Raw genomic sequence first — 23445 nt, forward strand, 5'->3', positions numbered from 1 at the left:
GATAGTAATGTTTTTTGTCTGGTGAATTCTGGCTTAGTAAGACCAAGTGGCGATTTTGTGTAGGTTTGAGGGACTTTACTTTATTTGGTACTGCACTTTATACATAGTGAATGAAGAATCTGTTAAATTCTGCCTGAATACGGCCATGTGGCGATGAATTATGGTGCACTGAGTAAGTAGTACCTTTGGGACTGAGCGTGTACGTAACCTGCGATGATGCGTGGTCCTGACAGGCTGCACTGGGGATAATGTTTTTTGACTATAGAATTTTGCCTTAATAAAGCCTCGTGGTGATTATTTATGGTGTTCTGCGTTAGTGGTACATCTGGTGTTTAGCATGTGCTCACCCTGCGATGATGCGTGGTCTGAACAGGCTGCACTCAAAGCATTAACTGTTGCATACTGGACTATATGTACTTTGAGAGGGAAAAAAAAAGTGCCATTGATGGTTATGAATTCTTCAGCAACAAAATTATCAGAATCAGATGATTCTTCCAGTGGTGTAGCCATTTTTGTCTCCAAAAAAGAAATTCAGGTTTTCAACGAAGAAAAAGTGAGGTTCAAATTGTGACCTATGCTATCCACAGTGTAGACTATCATTAAGTGTACCTTTGCACTTACAGTGTGAAATTTATTATTCAAGTAAATCTATAAGTGATATTAAAAAAGTTGCTAAAGGAAGCATAATAAAGGAATATTGTATAGGTTTTGATAAATGTTATACTTAGGGGCCGAATATGATGGCGGACGGACCTTAGTCCGTCCGCCACCATAGAGTAGGAGGGACCGTCCGCAGGGGCTGCGGAGGTCCCTCCGTGCAGATTAGGATGTGACCGACAGGGTGGCGGTCACATCCTCAATCTTTAACATTGCGGCGGGTGCAGCTTCAAGCTGCACCCGCCGCAATGTTAAAAAAGCATGCACGGGGGGCGTGGCCGAGACAGCGATGTGAACAGTCGTGTCTCGTGTGAGCTCCGTCACCCCGCTGCTTACTTGAGCCTGTTTCAGCGGATCCCGGGGGGTTTCTGTCCCTGGGGACCCTCCAACCACTGCTGACACTGCCGGCGATCTCTTCTGGTGGCACTTCACGGCTGGGCAGGTTCGTGCTGTCAGCGACTGGAGCTCCGGACCTGCCGCGATCGGCTCCCTGGCCGCCATCTTGATCAGGGCCTGCTGCCGAGACGTCCTGGCTGGCTCCTACAGAGGGGACCTGTGCGGCGGACTGAGTGCGGCATCGGAGCTTCCCTGACCCCGCCTGCGGCCATACCCCCCTAGCGGACCTGCCTGCTGCCGCTCTCAACGCCGAAGAGACTGGAGCTGGAGCCGGGCTGCCCCCGGCCGGCTCCCCGGCCGCCATCTTGATCGCGGGCCTGCTGCCGAGACGTCCTGGCTGGCTCCTGCAGAGGGGACCTGTGCGGCGGACTGAGTGCGGCATCGGAGTTTCCCTGACCCCGCCTGCGGCCATACCCCCCTAGCGGACCTGCCTGCTGCCGCTCTAAACGCCGAGGAGACTGGAGCTGGAGCCGGGCTGCCCCCGGCGGAGAACGCGGCAGCTGCCTGGACGCCGCACTCACGCGAGGCCCCGGCTTCTGGCGGGAACGACAGGCCCGGGCTGCAGAGATCGGCGGAGGCCCCCTGATTGCGAGGTCTGGCAGCGGTTCCACCGACACGGGACACACCGGTGAGCAGTAGCGCGCCGCCCCCCTCCCCCTGTCTCTTCCTGGAGGGGCCCGGCGTTGGCGAGGCTCGGGCGCGGGTCTGCCCGCCGCGTTCCTCCCCTGGCTGACCCCCGGCGGCGGCGCCTCTGGAGGTGGAGGGCCGGCTCCCCAGCGCAGACAGCCCCCGCTTGCGTGCCCCCAGTTACCCTGGACGTGTTGGCGGGCTGAGGGGCTGATCGGGGCCCATGTGTGAGTGAGGCCGGACCTCGGAGGACTCAGGAGCTGCAGAATCCGCCCCAACCCGACCCCTCCTTGAGGCCCTGCTGAGCCCAGTGATCTCTTGCCGGGGCAGCCCCCTACCTGCCTTACGGAGACTCCGGGGGGCCCCGCCATCTTCTGGCACGCGACCGGCCGCCCCTACCTTGGGCCTGCTGTTGCTGGGACACTCAAGGGGACCCTCTTAGGCGCTCACAGGCCGCCTGGACATCGTGCTGAGAACAGGCCCCTCATCAGGCGAGAGCGGGTGGTCGCATCCCGCCTTAAGCTATCGGGGGCCTTCCGCCTGTGGGCCCCAAGCCCTGAGACATCTGTTGCGGACGGCTCCTTGCCTGCACGCTGCTCTACCTGCCCGGTTGACCCCCCGCTTCAGCAGCACTCCAGCGCCCTGGCCCTCAGCTGTCTGCCCTGACCCTGCTTCGGGCTCGTGGAGCCTACATCCCTCATCGCCATCTTCTACCACGTGGCCTTGCCCCCTGAGCGTGTACCTTGGACTACTCGGCCACTGGAGCGCCGACGCAGCCTCCTACAGACTCTACTCCGACAAGGGAAGAGGGCTACGCGCATCGGCTGCCCCTACCCTCCACAGTCCCCCGACGCCCTAAGTGGATCATGACCCGCGGCAAGGGGAATAAACCGGACCCCCACCAACGACGACAAGGGGAACATCAGTGGCCTCCATGTGGGGCAAGACGGGCTCGCCGTCCTCTTCGGGTGGTCCCGCGTCGACAGGGGGGAAGCTCCCGCCACCGACCGACTCTCCGCCGGTAACCCAGGCCTTCATGTCCTCCTTCATGGCCGATTTGAAGACGGAAATTGGGTCCCTCAGGACGGAGGTCCATACATGCGTTAAAGAACTACGCAGGGAAGTCACCGACCTTGGCGACCGGGTCGACGGCCTGGAAAAGACGGTCGACTCCCGCACCGAGGACCTAGAGCAGATCTGGCAGAGAGTGGCGACCCTTGAAGAGCAACATATCCAGCTCCAGATCAAGCAGGAAGACCTGGAAAACAGGGGGCGCCGCAACAACCTCCGCATCCGGGGTGTGCCACTCGGGGAAGAGGGGACTGATACCATGGCCTACGTGGCCCTCCTCCTGCAAGCGGTGTGGGGTGAGGAGGACGCCCCCCCGCGCCTCGACCGCGCGCACCGAGTCTTTGGAGCGGGAGGTAAAGCGGGCCTCCTGCCCGACATCGTCACCAGGCTCCATTATTTCACCGAGAAGGAGGCCATCTTGAAGGCGGCTAGGGATAATCCGGACCTGCGGTATGAGGGCCACAAGATCCAGATTTTCCAGGACTTGGCCCCCACCACACTCCATAGAAGGAAGGTCTTCCGTCCGGTCACTGAGAGACTCCGGACCCTCAACATCTCCTACCAGTGGGGCCATCCTTTTGCGCTCATCTTTCGATGGGAGGGCAAGCGCAGGGCCCTCAGGTCCTATCGTGAAGCGGCACAACTGTTAGGCATGCCGGAATCCCCGGACCACAGCCCGACTCGCCCTCCCCTCTCGGAGAAGGCACCTCCACGTTCCGAATGGTCCGTTGTACGTAAACGTCGACGGTCCCCCCCGGTGGACGCACTCTCTACCTCGCAGGCCAAACAGGACATCATAGCGCACATCCGTTCTCTTGAGGGCGACCGCGAGGAGCAGACCTCCCAGCCCATCGCCCCTGGTTCTGAAGATGGGGACCACCCCTCGACCCCGGAAGACAGCTAACCACTGCAACGGCGACCCAGACTGCCCTGAACATGCACTTGCCCCCTAAACACTCTGGTCTGTTCTCGTGCACTATGGTGATTTCCCCCCGCTGTTCTTGGGGGTAGGGTCCCCCCTATCTCACTAGTGGAGGTCGAATGGACTGGACGACGCCCCTCACCTCTACCAGGCCACGAGCCGCACCACTGAGCCCCAGCGCTCTGTAGGCACCTGCATAGGCCATGTACGCCCCACGGCTCGACGCACCCCCGGACTACCTTGGGCAGCGGGGTGCACGGACTCTGAGACGACTCAACTTTATTCCATCCACCCGTATCTTTGCCCCCTCCCTCTGTCCTGTAGGAAGTGACATTCCTGAGTTCATCCAAACCCTCGGGTAGAGGATGTCCGGTACCTGGGACATTGTGTATTGGCCCAGTTGGCCTGTTTTGGTTCTGCTTCTTCTCTGCGTACTTTCTCTTTTTTCTCTCTTTCCTTCTCCTACTTCTCTATCACACTGCCCTTTCTTACTACTCTCCCCCTGCGCTTGCGGAGGGGTGGCATGGTGGGTCCTGCGGGGGTTGGCGCGCCGGGGGCAAGACGAGGTGGCCGCTGCCCTCTCTGCGGGGGGGTCTGATATGCTGGGTCATGCGCGACTTCACTCCCCCCTAGTGCTATGATGGCGAACATTCCTGCACCCCTGAAGGTCCTCTCCCTCAACGTCAAAGGGCTCAATTCCCCCAATAAGCGGAAGCAAATATGGCGCTACCTCCTACACCACTCCCCTGACATTATCCTCCTCCAGGAGACGCACCTTCTTAGGGGGGACACCAAACGCATGGCACACCCTAGATACCCCACACAATTCTGGGCATCCTCTGACACCAAGACAGCGGGGGTGGCAATTCTCTGCAGGGCTGGCATTAGGCGGGGACCCGTGAAACCCTTCAGGAGCGCTGACGGGAGGTTCCTCCGGGCCACGGTACAGATGGGCTCCGCACGGTTCACTCTAGGCTGCGTGTATGCGCCCAACCAGTCGCAGGACAAATACCTCCAGGCGCTTCTGCGGGATCAGTTCCCATCGGGCGATGCCAACGTGATCTTGGGCGGAGATTTCAATCTTGTTTGGGACCCAGAGTTAGACCGCGCGGGAGCCCCCTTCAGCGGTGCGGGAGCGATGTCCTCTACCCTTAGAACGCAACTTATTGACCTGGGGCTCGTGGATGTGTGGCGCTACCACAACCCGGGGACTCGAGACTACTCCTTCTACTCACACTCCCATCGGACGTACTCCCGGATCGACTACCTTTTCACTTCCCTTGAACTGGCCCGAGACTCCTTAGCTGCCGCTATCTCCGACATCTCCCTGTCGGACCACGCTCACGTGGAACTCCTGCTTCAGGATCCCCTGACCCGCGCCACTTGTAACCGCAGGTGGGTGCTCCCGCCGAGGGTCCTTCTGGACCCAGAAGACGTCGCTAGCATCCGTGACGCCATAGACTCGTATTTTGCCGTCAACGACACCCCCGACCTGCCCTTCCACACGGTCTGGGATGCTTTCAAGGCCACCATTCGGGGCCACATCACCTCCCTGGTGGTGGCACGGCGGAAGGAAACGTTCAAGATGGAGTCCGACCTTGCTTCCGAGATCAAACTGGCAGAGGCCCGGGACCGGGACACCCCCTCGCGGGCGTCAAAAAGGACTCTCGCCAATCTCAGGGGGCAACTCCGCACCCTACGCACCAACAAGGCGGAGCACTCCCTGTTAGCGCTCAAACAGCGGTATTACGAGGGAGGGGACAAGGTAGGTCGCCTACTAGCCGGCAGGCTGCGGGCACGTGCCGCTAGGGCCCACATCGCCAATGTCAAGCGGCAGGATGGCACCAGCGTCACCTCTGAGAAGGCCAAGCAGGCTGCCTTTGTCGATTACTACTCCTCTCTGTATGCTGAGGAGCCCACCTCTGCGGAGGCACGGGAGACCGTCCTCGCGGACTTCGAGGGGTCTCCACTGTCCCCGGCGTGTGCAGCCTCGTTGGAGGGTCCTCTGCTGGAGGAGGAAATAACGGAAGCTGTCAAGGACCTCCCTGTGGGGAAAACCCCGGGGCCGGACGGCCTGCCGTTGGCCTTCTATCGACTGTTCTTGACCCAGCTCCGCCCGCATCTGCTGCGGCTCTACGGCTCCTTCTCTGACGCCACTGGACCATCCCCCGATATGGGTCTGGCGGAAATTGCCCTGCTTCCCAAGCCCGGGAAGGATCCCGACCTCTGCGCCTCCTATCGCCCCATCGCCCTCCTTAACACCGATCTCAAGATCTACACTAAGATCCTGGCCAAACGGCTGGACCCGCTCATGCCGGGACTGGTGAACCCGGACCAGGTGGGATTTATACGAGATCGACAGGGGGCCGACAATGTCCGCAGGCTGGCGCACTTGGTGGGAAAGGTGCACCATTGGAAAATCCCGGCCTGCCTTCTCTCGCTAGACGCGGAAAAGGCCTTCGACCGGGTCGATTGGACCTTCCTACGGGCGGTCCTCAAGAAACTGGGTCTTGGCCCTAATATGATTTCCAGGTGCATGGCCCCTTACCTCGGGCCACAGGCCAGAATTCGGGTCAATGGCCAACTGACATCGCCGTTTCGATTCACAGGGGAACGCGACAGGGATGCCCGCTCTCGCCGCTCCTGTTCGCCTTGGCGGTTGAGCCGCTGGCGGAGCTGATTAGACGCGCTCCTGACATCCACGGTATCCCTCACGGGGGACGCATCAACAAGGTAGCGCTATTCGCGGACGATCTGATCCTTACTCTTACGAACCCTCGGATATCCCTCCCAGCGGTGCACAAAGCCCTCTCACTGTTTGAGCAGGCGTCAGGTCTTAAAATTAACCACACCAAATCTTGGGCACTTAACCTCACCATCCCTGAGGAGGAGGTTTCCTTCCTGAAGGGGGTCGCACCCTACCGCTGGGCGGATGACCACATTAAGTACTTGGGTCTGGACATCACACCCCACCTCGACTCGTGGTCCTCCAGAAACTGGGCCTCCTGCCGCAAGGAAGTCCTGGCAGATCTGCGGAAATGGAAACCTCTGATGATATCCTGGCTGGGGCGGCTCAATGCGGTCGAGATGTCGGTCCTCCCCCGCATTCTGTATGTTTTCCAGTGCCTCCCCACTCCGATCCCGATCCACTGCATCAAGAACCTCCAGCGCGACCTCACATCCTTCATATGGGGAGGTAAGCGGCCCCGGTTTTCGCAAAAAGTCCTTATGGAACCGAGAGATAGGGGCGGCCTCGCCTGCCCGAATCTCCTCCACTACTATTGGGCGGCACACCTCCGGTTCGTGATCGAATGGAGCGCACGCGAAAGCGACAAACACTGGTTCCACATGGACCGAGTAGTCACGGGACGCACCATCTGGGACTTGCCTTGGTTACCGCGGGTGGCGCATTCCAGAAGCGCGTATATGGCGGTCCCCACGAGGACGGTGCTTGAGGTATGGGACCGAGTGGCAGTGTCCAAGGGTTTAACCACGTTCCCCTCTCCGCATACCCCCATAGCTGGCAACCCGCATTTTCCCCCTGCTGCCCGGACCCGGGCCTTCGAGAGCTGGACGCAAGGAGACTGCAGGGTTGCAGGGGATCTCTTTCTTGGAGGGTCCCCTAAATCGTGGCTGGACTGCAGAGAAGAATGTAACCTCCCCCTAACCGCCAGCCTACAGTATGCGCAGCTGCGCCATTGGATCTCTGGAGCCGACATGTCTCAACCTGCTTCCAGGGAGTATACCCCATTTGAGAAGCTGGCACGCTCCCTCGGGGGGTTGAAACGGCTCATCTCCCAAATTTACAATATCCTGCAGCACCCCCTAACCCCTCCCGGGCATCCCTATCAGAGGCAGTGGCAGACGGCGACTGGCACTGAACTCGCGCCATCTCAATGGTCTAGGCTCTGGAGTGACATTCCCAAAACCTACTGCAGTATTCCACAGAGGGAAAACGCGTACAAAATGCTAACGCAATGGTACTACACCCCCCTGCGCCTAAGCAAAATGTTCCCCACCTCCTCACCGCTGTGCTGGAGGTGTAGCTCTGCGACTGGTGACTTCATACACATCTGGTGGTCGTGCCCTGCCCTGGCTGTCTTTTGGAAGGAGGTCCTTAGTCACATTAAGAAGGTGTTGGGATTTCCCCTCCCTGAAGAGGTTTGTACACTCCTGCTGGGCGTCCGACCCCCCACACTTAGAGCACTCACGCGCAGCGATTGGATCCTCACCCTCCACATGCTAGGCGCTGCCAAACAACTCATTGCTCTGTACTGGAAGCGGGCCGAGGCACCGCCGATAACTTCCTGGTTCGTGCGCCTCTGGCAGGTCCTGACCATGGAACTGCTCACGGCACGGATACAATCAAGGGGGGTACGATTCAAGGCAGTGTGGGAACCTCTCGTGCGCCACCTGTGCTCCGTTAGCTATGCCCGCCACATGCCTCCCAGGCTCCTGGCTCTACAATTGTTCGAAGACGCCCTCATCCCTCCTGATCCAAGCAGGCTAGGCCCTTAGTTGCTCCCCCCAGTGCTGGTTTGCGTTCCATGCCTCTTGTAGGCGACCGTAACTCTGCCCCCCTAGCCCCTCTCCGCCCCACCACTGCTCTTCTTTTTCCGACTTTTTCTTCTTTCTTGCTTGCCGCTCTGGCTTCCGCCCCCCCTATGGGGCAGTTTGGTCCCTGTTGGGCCTTTGAAAATGTGACACCACTGCTCTCCTTCCCATACGTGCCTCCCCCGTACAGCGGCGCGTTGCCAGCGCACGACCACCTTCTGCTATATTTCTCCCCTAAGCCACGCGGCCGGCCCCCACGGGGTTGTAGGCAGGGCGCTGTGTTAAGGATCTCAACCCCCCCTGGTTGCCTACATCTACAATCCTACATATGCGCGGCCGGCCCCATAAGGGGTTGTAGGCTTATCGCTGTGTTCACAATAAAAACAGATTTGAACAAAAAAAAAAGCATGCACGACATTTGCGAACAACAATTTACAAGCCAAAACCTAGGGGGAATATTACAGATTATGACATGGCCCTTTTATATGTCTTTCAGTGTGTTTTTTTTGTCCTGTTGCAAATGGCAGATTCCTGAAGAAGGCAATAGCCGAAACGTGCGTAGAGTTTCCATCCACTGCTTTGCTAACTCCACTAGCCCATCTTAACAACTTAGTCATTTGTGTTTTCCTTTTCTTTCTTTCTCTTGTTTTTGACTTGTCCTTACACCTTTTGTATTATAAAATGTATGGTATTGATCATTTTATTGAACATATGTATTTTTATAAAAGAAATCATCAAAAAAAATGAAGAAAATAATATAAATAAATTATAAACACTAATCTGTTTACAAATAACATGTTTGGTCTCTATCAATAATGGTTACATGTCACAATAATTAATTGAATTTATTGTATGCTCCCCCTAGGTTTTGGCTTTTAAATTGTTGTTCACTACTGCTTTGGTTTTCAAAAATTAGTTTACTTTAGTCCCTACTGATAGTGAATATATTATAAGTAGGGGTCCCCGTATTTTCCAAAATGTGCACGGCATTTGCGTGCACAAAGCAGCAGGCACCGCGCGGTGCCCGCCGCTTTGTCCACGCAAATGCAGGGGGGTACCATAGGTACCCCCCATGTGCACCCCCCACCCCCGGCACCAATTGGGCCCGCAACGGGCCCCCGAAGGCAATCTCCATATCATTATCCACGGCGGAAAAGCCGCTGTGGAAAAGCATATGTTTTCGCGCAGACTTCCTTGTTTTCCAGGGTACTGGATTCTCCTCAGCCCCCATCCTGGCAAGTGAAGATTTGGGGCGGTGATGTCGTCATTGATGGCACGCTGGGTGGGGCTGCAACATACCTTACCCCCGCCGTTTAGATCCCGCTGGTTGTGGATGGTGATGCGGTCCAGGGGACCCGAGGAGGCTCGGACTTTCGAAATATTAAACAGCTTGAGGGTTGAAACTTTCCAGGCAGCCTACCCTCCCTAGCTTCCACACTTTGCCAGAACATTTCATTCTGTAACCTGTAGGCGTGCTTTCCGACGCCGCACTCAAGATGTATCTAAGGGGCGGAGCGACGAACCTGGTAACAGGATGTGGACGGGATACTTAAAGATGCTACAGTGTGCCCGCATCCATGCAACACCTCCAGCACTGAAGAAGGCTCGAATACCATGCCAAAATGCATTTGCTATGCTGTGTCTGCCGAATAAATGCCTCCGTGCCTCCATGTCTCTATATATATATATATTACCTACTGGCGGTCACCAGTAGGTAGTTATAGTTAGGACCTAGTTTCAATAGGAAATCCGCAACATTCTATTTGGAATAACTTTGGCGCCGGTTGACGAATACATGCAAAATTCTCCAAGACAATGGCCTGCTTCGCTCCGCTCCTTCCCTGAAAGTTTCAGGGTGATTTGTGAAGCGGGGGCTGAGAAAAAAGGGGGTCCCAAAACGTGTTTTCTCCATGCAATTTTCCATAGGGACCTTTAAGACGGGCTACAGCCCGAACTGCTGAACGGAATTATACCAAATTTGGCAAAAGGGTTGAGTTTGGTTCGCAGATTACGCTTTTTGTTAAATGGTGTAAATCCGTTGAGTAGTTTCTGAGAAAATCTAAAGTAAAATCATAGATATATCTATAGATGAAGTACGGTACGAGTACTGTCCGAGGACAGTGTGCGTACCATTACAAGCATGAGCTGCATGCTAATTGGCTGTCGACTGTCTGTCAATACTCCAAACCAGGAAGTGTTGGCAGCCATCTTGTGCCTCGGTAGAACCGAGGCACAAGAAAGCAGCGAAAGAAACACGAAAAACATGCAAAGGGGGCAGGGAAGAAACACCCTGACCCCGTAGGCCTGCTCAGGGGGTCCCACAAGGAACAAGGACCCCCTAGGCAAAAAAACATTTTTTTTTTTAAAGTTGCGGTATATGCGTACGGTACGCGTATGCTGTGAATAAGAAGAAAACAAAGCCTGCTTTATTGTTAATGAGCCCCTGGGGGGAATGTTTTTATTTTTAATGGGTGGCCCAGAGGGGGGCCCACTCCTCTGACCAGGCCTTGGTGGAAATCCTCTGTAATGAGATAACCAGACAAGAGGCACACCCTTCTCGTACATCATGGCCAAGACCTGGAAATAACTCCCCCTCAGCATCAGATGAACCCCCACACTGAAAGCATTCAGGAAGAGCCATAACACCGGCCTTTTCGAATGACGGACGCTGCACAAATCCCCCCCCCACACACACACTCTCCCAGCGCTTGGAAATCCTCACAGGTGAATAGTGAGGTCTATGTTTCCCCAATTGATTCATTCATACGACACCACAGTTTGTGTTTGAGTGTTATGAAGAGACCCTGACATTGCTTTGGCTGTCTGTAACTCTTAAGGGTAGTGAAATGAGCAATACTATTTTCTTTAATATACACAGAATCTGAGATTGGTTTTGGTTTGGCATCACGTCTGAGAGCTACTTTTAGGGTGCTGGTGAGCTACCAGTAGTTCCCGAGCTAGTAGTTGTAGACCCCTGGTATATATAGTGAGAGGGAAATTGTAGTCCTGTTGCATAAATGTAAGGTTATTACACCACAAATGCATAATACATAGCACTTTGAATCAGTGCATTCCTTAAAGCCTGCCTCACTTCATGAGTACATGCTTACTGAGTGAATGAATACATTAATATACGGTAATAAAGAGAATTTAAAAAAAGTTTAAAAAAGGGAAGTTACTAGAATAATAAGTCGAAAAAAAAGGGGATGAATGTTAATACTCCTATTAAAAAAATAGTAACTTATATAAATGCTTTAATAATATAATCTAGTTTAAGTAAAGCATTTTAGAAATTATACGAAAGTTGACAAGTATGGAAAGAGGCACATTTACATCAACACGTGACACGCTAAAATAGTGGAAATTAGAGCACCTGTCAACTGAAAAACATTGACTTAATAGTGGGAGGAGCAATAAATTGGTCCCATAGACTGTTAAGTAACCAAAAAGTATATAAACCACACCCGTGGGATGATTAGTTTTGTTTTGAAGAATCAATACGGGAGAAGAAACTGCGAGCAAAGGAATGATTCAGAACTGCGGAAACATCTTCACATCTTCACATTATCTTTCATTTCCTCAGAGAGTACATATTGTTAATGTATATTTAAAAATACATAAAACTGGATGTACTTTCCAGAGGAGTTGGATGAATTTCTACGGAGGATGGAAACATTATCGAAGAGAGGTAAATTATATGAATGGAAATATAGGTTATTTAATGAATTAGTACGTGCAAAGTATTGATTAGGAGCGATGTCATAATCTTCAATTTGTCTTTCATTTCCAGAGAGGGATCATATTGTTAATGTATATTTTAATTGGAGTTGATTGACTTACAACCGACAATTTTTTTTTTTAGTATGCAAGTATTTCTTTATGATTGAAAAATGTACTAAAACCAAAACTCTTTATCTTCTAGAGTGAAATTGGGCTAAAAGTATTTATATTAAGTAGTGCTTTTTGCAAATTTCACTCGTGAAGAATAGGAGGATTATCTTCGGAAGCACTTTTTTTGAAAAAAAGTAATTTAATTGTGGTTTGAAATGTGATGATTGTTAAATGTAATAATGACATGAAATGCACATAAAAAAGAAGGATGAAGTAGTGAGGGAGTGTTTGTCGTAGCACTTCTATTCTACTTTATCTGAAAGAAAAAGAAGCCCAAACATTTATGTAATGTAAACATAAGGAATGAGTGCTTATGATAAAATAAAATAAATGAGTTTTTACATTTCATCCATATGATGAATATAAAAATATTTTGAAAACATGAGCAATTTTCTTTCAAGGATGGTTTGAAAGTTATACATTTTATAAAAGGACATAGTACTGCATGCTAAAGGAGAAACGTCAGCACAATTATGATAGAATAGAAAATAGAATAATGTTTTTAAATACTTTTACAGTCAACAAACTCGTAAGCAGAGTACACAGTTAAAGTTAAAAGCACCCTACCAAAACTAGTTTTTGAAACACATAGTAAAATAAAGTGCATCACAAAATGGGATACATACATGGTGACTGTATAGTAACGTAACATAGAAAAAAGAAAGCCAAAATAAATTAGCATGAGGAAGGTACACAACAGCCAATCAAATTAGTTTCATAATTTGCGCAAGGAAAGGGATTGGTCGCTAATACGTTTTCTTACAATGCTACACAACCAATCAAAAAGAGGTGTTGAAAGTTTCTGTTTTTAACATATGAGTAAATGAGATATCTTTGCATGTACACGCAGCGAGAGGGAATTATTAAAGATGGCTTGCTTTCGCAAGACCCTGAAAGGCCTCTTCCTGAATAAGTACGCACTTCACTTCCAGACCCAATTTAATGATTATCCAGGCTCTCAAGCCTAAACACGTCAGACATCATCTGTCATCACGTTCGCTTATTTTTAGTGTATTGTGTGTGCCAGACTACGTGACCCTATGCCCAGAGCCCTCGAAGGCCCTGGAGACTGACATGCCCCAAGACCAGCTCCTGCAGTGTCTCAGAGCCGGGCGGCCCCCATCCCAACATTTAAAAGCCCGGAGGGAGGTGTAAATTAATCAAGACTGAATACGTTAGTACAGCCCACTCTGCTTACGCTACCAGGAATACACAACATCACTACATGGCCCAGATTTCCATTGTAGTGATTTGTTAGTTCCAGGTCTAGTTGTCAGTTCGGCACACACACACTCCCTCATGGTTGGTATACACCCACACCACACCCATCCAGCGCATCCGTCACTACACACGTGACCCTATTTATAAAAAAAGACGGAGCGCACGTGTTGTACGCCATTTTAGAGTTGTTCCCAAATTACCGAACAAGGGGGCCCACTACCACATGCGTGGCATCTTTGGTCACTGAGTTAGTGGTACCCGAAGCACTGAGCGGGTGAAGAACCTGCGAGGATAATGATGGGAGCACGAGTATGTTGTTGGCCATGGAGATATCAAGACTCGGCACCATATATGAGACTTCTTTGTTGCAGATCGGGACTACATGATGCAGAAGGTGTCTTCTCCACAAAAAGATGAGCAGTGAGGCCTGGGTACGCATCGAAGGGAGCCAAAGGGTTAAGCAGACTAGATTTAAAAAGGCAACGCAGCAATTTAGACAAACGCACTCCTATATAGTGTATCAATTTACATGTATACATTTATTTCCCATTAGCAGGAATGTTTTTATAATTGCTGAAATATCCGGAATATTACCTATACAAATAGTTCGTATAAATGTGAGAAGGAACGTGTATGAAAGCGCAATGTTATCTAACTGCACATTAAGATGGTTACAATTACCAATCATAACATCTTCCTTTTACTATCTTTTAGATGTAGAGCATTATGTCCGGCACATGGTGAAAAACACCAGTGACAGAAAGGTGAGCTGCAAATATTGTTTTTAGTCACTTTCTTATTTCCTCTCTCTTTTCATAAAAAAATTACACACAATGTTAACTACCTTTTTATCTTACAGGTTGTGTTTTACAAATTGACAAAACCCTGCAAAAGAAACCTACAAAGCTCTACGTTTGTGTATTCTGTGATGATACGTGGCCACTGTAACAACGACTGAGAAGCCTGCTTCTACACGTAGTGCATCCTCTTTGAATGATGCCAATGGCTGAGCAAAGAAGCTTGTTTCCGATACAACAACAAGTTATCTGTGAAAGGAGAGAATATGTAGTATGCAGCAGGCGCGCAATACCCATTAGGCTACCGGTGCCTCAGCCCCAGCCATCGTGTGTGTCTCTTCCACGTTTTAATGTCCTTTTTTCTATCTCTTTTTTACTATCTCTCACATCGGTTTTTTTCTTCTTTTTTACAGTTATGGATGCTGCTGTGTCCACTGTGCAGTATATAACCTTACCTGAGTTTAAGTGGTGAACTCTTTTGGCTACAGTGAATCCTGCTTTGAGACGTAGAGCACCCTCTTTTAATCATGCCTATGGCACTAGGTGAGCAAAGAATTTTGTTTCCGAAACAACAACAAATTATCTGTGAAAGGAGAGAGTGGGTAGTGTGCAGCAGCTTGACTGTGTAGAAACGTATCATTACCTTCAAGCAGTGACAACAGATAGGTTACAACAGTCTAAGGAACAGATCTACAAGCTTATTGCGACACTTTTGTGTCACTTTTAATATGGGAAAAGTGGTGTAAGGAGCTTGTAATTCTGCGTCTGACTTTTCAAGAAAAACTCTCAACTCCAGACTGGCGGTCACATCCTCTATCTTTAACATTGCGGCGGGTGCAGCTTCAAGCTGCACCTGCCGCAAGGCTAAAAATGCATGCATCGCATTTGCATGCACAAAGCGGCAGGCACCGCGCAGTGCCTGCTGCTTTGTGCACGCAAATGCAGGGGGGTACCATAGGTACCTTCCATGTGCACCTCCAAAACCCCTTCACCCAGGGGGCCTGCAACGGGCCCCCGAAGTGAAAGTCCGTATGCTTTTCCACAGCAGAAAAGCCGCCATGGAAAAGCATGTCTTTCCCACCATCCTAATATGGCTGGCGGTGTCTGTTAGACACCGCCACCATATTAGGGCTTTTCGGCCGCGGTCATAATGCGACCACAGCGGAAAAGCGGCAGACAGAATTCAAGACCCACCAGCCATCCTAATATGGCAGCGGGTCTTTGGAGGCTCTGCAGCGGTTTTTCAGCATCCTCCGGTGGCTTTCGCCAGCCCGTCGGATGCAGAAAAACCGCAATCATAATCGGCCCCTAGGTACGGAATATTAAGAACTCACATTAAAATTCACTTTTGTCAGGAGTTTTGCAACTCGGCTTACGGTGATTAATCAAATGTCCTTTTGTTTGCTTCACCAAACATCCTTCAGAAGCTATCACGGCATTTCGAGCAACAGCAATGGAATTGTCTGCAACGTATAGAATATACTTTAACGTGTAGAAGCAGAGTTAAATTGAAGTTGTGAACTCTGATGTCCGCAGTGTTTATACAAGGTAAACACAGCGGCCTAGATATACAATGCCTCCAATTAAATGCATTAGAAATAAATTGGCGTATTTACAATCCTGATGTGCCACATTTGTGTCAGTAATGCAGTAGGCACTTCCATATAGACACCACTTGGACTATAACAGAAGTGAAATGTACCAGGCACACTGCACACGTAAAATCGTAGTGTTACCTTGACTTGTAATGTTTCACCTCATTTAGTCACATGTACATCCTTTTAAACTCTAATTTTCTTTTTTGTTTTGCAGATTACCTATCGTACATCTTTTGGAGTCCACATCACAATTTGTTTATAATATTGTTTATTAAAGTTATTTTTCTAGTTGTTTATTATATTGTTATCTTTAAGTTACGTTTACGATCATTGTTGTTTTAATAAAAGTTAAGTAAAAAAATAATATACGTCTTTATTTTGGGGGGGTGACGGTCCACAATAGAAATAATATTTATAATTTGAAGTACTATGGTAAGACGTTTGAGAGTAGGGTTGAAAAGTACTGGCTGTACAATAAGTTATATTTACTCTGGATGCTCTACAAGACAAAAAGGAAATCAAAGAAAAACAAAACACTGTGTACCAGATTTACAAACTCTTTGCACAACCTTCGTGTGCAAAGCCACCCCTCTACAAAATTAAAAGTGTGTGGGTCTCAATGACGCCCTTCAAACCACGGGAAACTACGACCCCCCGGAGCTTTCTATATTGTGTGAGGGTTCTACGCGGCCCTCCGCCTGGTACCCTGGAGTCCACCACGCTCAGACCCGGTTCCTGCAGTGTCCTGGCGGGAAAACAGCCATTACAACGCGGTCATAACCACACGTGACCGTCACCACGAAGCCATTAGCACACATTTGGGGTAAAATGAAAGTGGCACTTACAATAAAAATAACAGAGGAAAACTACTAAAATAGCGGAGGACGGAGTTTGTAATCAAGGTCTGGTGACCCAGGCAATACGTTTCAAATAAATATAGATAGTATATCATTATTAATATATATGAAAAGTGTAGCAGCAGATGAGGCACACAGCCGGGGAGAAGAAAACGGCAATGTAATACCTGAAGACGAGGAGAGGTTTGCTTGGTGAACTTGAAGAAAAAGAAAGAAGAGTGGTCTTGGAAACTAGGCTATGCATGCGTACAGACTACGACTGGTGCAGAAAAAAAATGGAAAGTTTTACATACTATCATAGAAATATAGGGGCATATTATCAAGGGGGTTTATCTCCGCTTTTTTGGCTTTAAAAGCCAAGAAAGCGGAGATAAAATTATCTCCCTATTACCAAGCTGTCGCTAACACCAGTTAGTGACAGCTAATAGGAGATAGCGACCATCTTGGGCCCCGCTTTGCATGTCAGTGATATTTATCACTAATGACATGCAAAGTGGGCGTGCCAAGATGTTAGCTACTGGAAACAGTCCCTAACATCGCTATCTCCTATTACCAACTTTTGGAGATATTCGCGCTAAGCGCGAATATCTCCAAAAGCTAACACCTGCCCTGAGCAGTTCTTAGCCATGTTATCCAATGGGAGGTGGATAACATGGCTAAGAGCATTAGCTCGGTAATGCCTGAATATCGCGGACTTTTCAGCGATATTCATGCATTGCGGCCGTTTTTTATCACATTTGCGATAAACCTTGCTAATAGCAAGGTTTATCTGCGATAAAAATCGCCGATGTGCGGCGATAATTTTTGTCTCTAAACAAGTTAGAGACAAAAATTATCGCTAGTTGTTGGTAATATGCCCCATAGCTCTTTCTTTGACCAGTGTAGTTAGTTCTGAAAAGTACTGTTTTTTTCGTCTTTTTTTTAACATAAAAAAATTAATTGAAAACAAAACAGTGTCCAACAGGAACAAAAAAAAGAACAATAAAAATTTGCGTCGTGAGCAACGGTGCTCCTGTTTGCGCCGTTTAAATAAATTAATTGACTGCTCCCCGTAGCAGAGCATCTCATTGCAAAATTTTCAATGGATGATTAAGTCAGCAAAATCTGGTTCGATATTTGGATGCGGAGTCCATGACTGTGTGGTTGGCGCGCTTGAAGTGCTGGGAACAGCAGGTGATGGATTGTCCCGTAGCCTATCAGAGCAAGCTCTTTCATAATTGCGAGGATGGTAGTTTTTCACATGGCAAACCATGCTTGCTGTCCCAAATGAGTACTTCTTGCTCGGATCTCCTCTTGACAGTGTGGTGTCACAGATTTTACAAAAAAAAATCCATTTAGACACTTATTTACCCATTTATTCTTCCATCGACCATTAAACATACATATATAAAAAATATTTATTTTTCAGAAAGACACACATTCACTGGATGATGTCATCAGTGATGTCATTTGAGATGTCATCAGTGATGTCATGAGTTATGTCACTGACCATGTCATGAGTGATGTAATATGTGACGTCATCAGCAGTGGATTGCGGGCGTGCAAGTTGTAGTTAGCTGAACTAACTATACCGGGGGAATTTCAATGGTTTTGTATGAGTGAAATGTCCAGCTAACTAATGTGTGAAACCTATGTTTTTTTCAGTGAATTTCTAAGGTTTTTTAAATGCTAATTCCTAACTATAATGTGGCTGAAACCTATGTTTTGTTCAGTGAATATATATATATATATAGACCATATATAGGAATTAGCATTTACAAAACCTTGAAAATTCACTGAAAAAAGCATAGGTTATAGACCATATATAGTTAGGAATTAGCATTTACAAAACCTTATTTTACTCACACAAAACCATTGAAATTCGCATATATAGTTAGTTGCACTAACTATATATCGCGCACCTGCAATCCACTGCTGATGATGTCACATATTACATCATTCATGACATGGTCAGTGACATCACTGATGACATCACTGATGACATCTCAAATGACATCACTGATGACATCACTGATGACAACATCCAGTGACTGTATGTTTCTGTAAAGTTAAAATATGTCTTACATATTGAAGAATGAGTGGATGTATAAGTGTCTGGATGAAGGATTTAGTAGGTGCATGACTGACTGTATGAGTGAGTGATTAAATGTGTCTCACTGAGTGCATGGGTTAGTGACTAAACTGTCCTAATTTGTGCATCATTATGTCTGCTGTTCTGTAAACTGCTGCATGTGTTGATCAGTAGCTATATGAGTAACTATATGGGTTATTGATTGGTTGCCCAAGTATTTGTATGGGAGAGTGAGTGTGTGTGTGTGAGGGTGGCTGGGAGGTGTATGACTCTGTGCATAGATGTGTGAGCAGTTGATTCACTAGATGTATGGGTTCAAAAGTGCATGTGGAAACAGCTGTATGGGCGGTTGACTGTGTGCATGAGTGTATTGGTGAGTGAATGGATATCTCAGTGCTACATGTCAAAGTAAGTACATATGTAAAATACAGTACATGTGAGAGTTGACATATATAAATTACTGTGTATAAGAGCCAGTGAATGTGTGAGTGGCTGCATGGATCATTGAAAACTTGTATCAGTAATTGTATAAGAGAGTAAATATGTGTTAGAATATGTTTGAATAAGTAAGGTGTGTATAACTGTATAGTTGAGGAAATGGAGGTGTGATTGATTCTTTGCATGACTGACTAGGTGTATGAGTAACTCCATGGATGAGTGACAATCTGTGAGTGTCTGTTTACACTGAGTGTATCTAAGGTTATATTAGAGTCTGAAGATGTTCATCGTATTATTACATGAATGATGTCATCAGTGATGTTATTAGTGATGTCATTTGAGTTGTCAACAGTGATGTCATCAGTGATGTCACTGACCATGTCATGAATGATGTAATATGTGACATCATCAGCAGTGGATTGCGGGTGCGCGATATATAGTGAGGGCAACTAACTATATATGCGAATTTCAATGTTTTTTTGTGAGTAAAATAAGGTTTTGTAAATGCTACTTCCTAACTATATATGGTCTATAACCTATGGTTTTTTCAGTGAATTTTCAAGGTTTTGTAAATGCTAATTCCTAACTATATATGGTCTATAACCTATGGTTTTTTCAGTGAATTTCAATGGTTTTTTTAATAGCAAATATCAAAAGCTGTACAATGTATTCTTCTTTTAAAGGAAAAATATATTTTATATGTTTTTAATATAATTTTTTTGTATTAACCAAACCCTGACCACTTAATAGTGCACTGTGGTGGAAATGATTTTGGGACTATGACTGGGGATGGTCTGGAAATGCTTTTAAAGGACACCTTTCATCAATTGATGACACTTTTCCCCAAACTGCCTTAGTATATTCCAATATATGCCAAAGACAAAAATGGAACTGTTCCAACCAATTTTGTCCACAATTTGAGAAAGCATGGAAACATGTGAATAAATCTGTTTCTGCTTACATGAGAGACTATAGAATGGGTTCAATATACAACAATAACTTGCGTTACAACATGCAAGATATCTACAGAGGAGATGATGTGCACTTCTCAGATGAGGGGAATAGAATATTTCTCCTGATTTTTAAAGTGTGCATTGAAACCTACTTGTAGGTACCTAAATCAGCCACAGAACCCAATAGCTCTTTTCTGAGCTACCCTACCTCTGATCATTCAAAACGTTTTTCTTTTTCTAACTTTTTTCACTATTTTTCACCAAAGTACGCTCCCGGTTCGCTTACCGGTGCGCGTACCGGGCGCTCCCCGCGCGATTAAATTTTTTTTTTTTTTTGCCTATATGAGCTTCCTAAGCCCCCCTCAGAAAACCTAGAGGGTCAGAAAGTGTCTACCGTGCCCCCTTCTACCCATTCCGAACATTGTTTCCCCTCCATCTTGTGTCTCAATTCTATCAACACACAAAATGGAGGACTCCCGTAACGCTGCCCGTACGCGTACCGGGGCGCGCACCGGTGACCGCTTGCTAAAAAAAGGTGGGAAAGTAATTTACAGAAAAACCACTGGAGACACTTTCATCAAATAGAGAATAGGCCCTACTACATAGCAGTCCCTACCATTTACCCAAATTTGATGGAATTCCATTGAGAAAATTATGCTGTAGGCCTGACTAAATATCCTGAGGTAAATTAAATGATAGAAACACATATGAAGTGTTAGAATTGACAACCAATTAAAATGTTACTTTCATTTTATTTCAAGACATTTGATTGGTTATGTACCTGAATATATATTAAGAAAGAGAGTGAAACACAGCCATTTTGACTACTACTTCCTGAAGTACATTTCAAGAGCATTTTCACTGTCAACTTTAACTTCTTTTTCAAAGGTAAGATATAATTTAAAACATTTGAAAGGAGAACTATGTTATGCACTTTAAATTAAATAAGGAAAACGTTTTCAGATAGTTACATACTGTCCCTCTATAACAGTTAGTCATTGAGAAAGACTTAATTATTTAAATTATTGTTTGAGTTAGGCTTCTGTGGTATAATTATGAATTTACTTAGGCTTCATCACAGGCAATTTTTAATAGTTCTACTTCCTGCCTGAAACCATGCACTGCCCAAAGATTACTTCACTGTTAAAAACTCACAAGCACCTGTCTGAACTTAAACCCAACAGTTTGAGTTAGGCTTCTGTGGTATAATTATGAATTTACTTAGGCTTCATCACAGGCACTTTTTAATAGTTCTACTTCCTGCCTGAAACCATGCACTGCCCAAAGATTACTTCACTGTTAAAAACTCACAAGCACCTGTCTGAACTTAAACCCAACAGTGCCCTATCGCCACTGATATATTTTGTTTATGCAATTTACAGCAAGAAAATGGAAGCACAGCAGAATGAAAAAACAATTTCATTTGAAATTAAGATTGAAAGCAATCCAAACCAAGAAAAAGAAGAACTAGACTTTATGGATGAATCAGAAGACCAAGAACTATTAAAATGTGCTGAAGAATGTGAATGTGATTCTTGGAATGAAAAGGAGGACATTCCTGATGATTTAATGTTACAAATTCTCTTAGATTTTGAAAAATCAGAACAATACATTTATATTTTAAAAGTTAAAAATGATTGAGACATTATTCTTTTTAATATGAAAATTATGAAATAGTACCCAAAAAGATAAAATATAAACTGAGACTTAAAATATACTGTGCAACTTTTTTGTGTTACATAGTAAGTTTGCTCATAGTTACTTCCTTTCTCCCACTATTTTATCTCCAATGTGTATTTAACATCTCTTTAGTGGAGTGGAGAAGTGTGGCTCAGTGGTTAGAGGCGGGAGACCCGGATGCTGGGATCGACCGGGGACCAGGGTTTGATTCCCCGCCTCAGCGGGTCTCGGGCTCAAAATTCCACGGCCTCGACAATTCTCGCTCCGGTGCCTACTCGACTCACGGGGTCTCACTCTGCAACTCTGGGCAATAGCTTGCTTAATCTCCACAATGGCCCCTCGCGGCGGGATGCCTGGCTTTCACCTTGTGGACCCTGCCGGGCCTCTCACAGGGGAATACCAGGACGGGTTCCCTAAGCAAGCGCCAGGATGCCCTTTGGGTGACAGGTTGCGCTATATAAGTACACGTACATTTACATTTACATTTATCATATCCTGCCTCCATGTTCTTTCTGCTTTCCTGACAGACTATGGTATGAATTCCATATACCACAATAACTTCTGAAACAACATGCAAGATATCTACAAAGGAAACGGTGTTGGTACTTAAATAAAAAAAATTACAAACATTTTTAAAAAAGAACAATCAATAAACATACAATATTTGAACATTCTTTCATTCTTTTTTCCATATATTACGTTCCCCGGACCGCTTCCCGGTGCGCGTACCGGGCGCTCCCCCTGCAAAAAAAACGATAATAAAAATGTTTTTGTTTTTGCCCCGCAGGGCCCTTTTAAAGCCCCCTCATCAAACCTAGGGGGTCAGGGAGGATGTACTCTGCCCCCTTATGCTCATTTCCCCCTTTGTTATAACCACCTCTTGTGTCTCGATCCTACCGAGACACAAGATGGCGGCCGCTCCGGACTGTTTAGAATGTTGACAGTCACCGGGGAGCCAATCCGCTTCTCCTCGCGAAGTTCCATTATGCGTCAGGTACGCGAACCGGGGCGCTAACCGGGATGCTGTCACAGATATATCTGTTTTTTAAAATGTTAATTTCTCAAAATCCACTGGAGCACATATATTGAGACATAGCAAAGGCACGTCGGGCAAACCATATCTACAATTTTGCCAAGTTTCGTGTAAATCCATTCAGCCGTTCGAGCTAAAAGTGATTCCAACTGCCCTATGGAAAAATGAATGGGAAAAACGAGTTTTGGGACCCCCCTTTTTTCTCGGCCCCCCCTTGACGAAACCCCCCAAATTTTCAGGGGCTGCTCAGAAACAAAATGTGCCATTTTCCTGACAATTTCAGCCAATTCCGTCCACAAACGCCAAAGTTATTTGACATAGAATTTTCAGAAATCCCATAGGAAAAAAATCCTAGCTATATATACCTACAGTAGGTAATATATATACATATATATATATATATATATATATATATATATATATATATATATATATATATATATATATATATATATATATATATATATATATATATATATATATATATATATATATATATATATATATATATATATATATATATATATATTCCAACACAATTTCACTAGTTGAGTCAAAAGAGCGGCAAGCACACTGATATCCGTTTCTTCACTAATGTATTACAAACCCCTCACCCCCGACAGACGCATTTCGCTTTGCAGCTTCGTCAGTGTCAGTTTGGTGCTCATAGTGTCGCCAT

This window comes from Lissotriton vulgaris, chromosome 11 (genome assembly GCF_964263255.1).
Source record: "Lissotriton vulgaris chromosome 11, aLisVul1.2, whole genome shotgun sequence".
NCBI classification, from domain to species: domain Eukaryota; kingdom Metazoa; phylum Chordata; class Amphibia; order Caudata; family Salamandridae; genus Lissotriton; species Lissotriton vulgaris.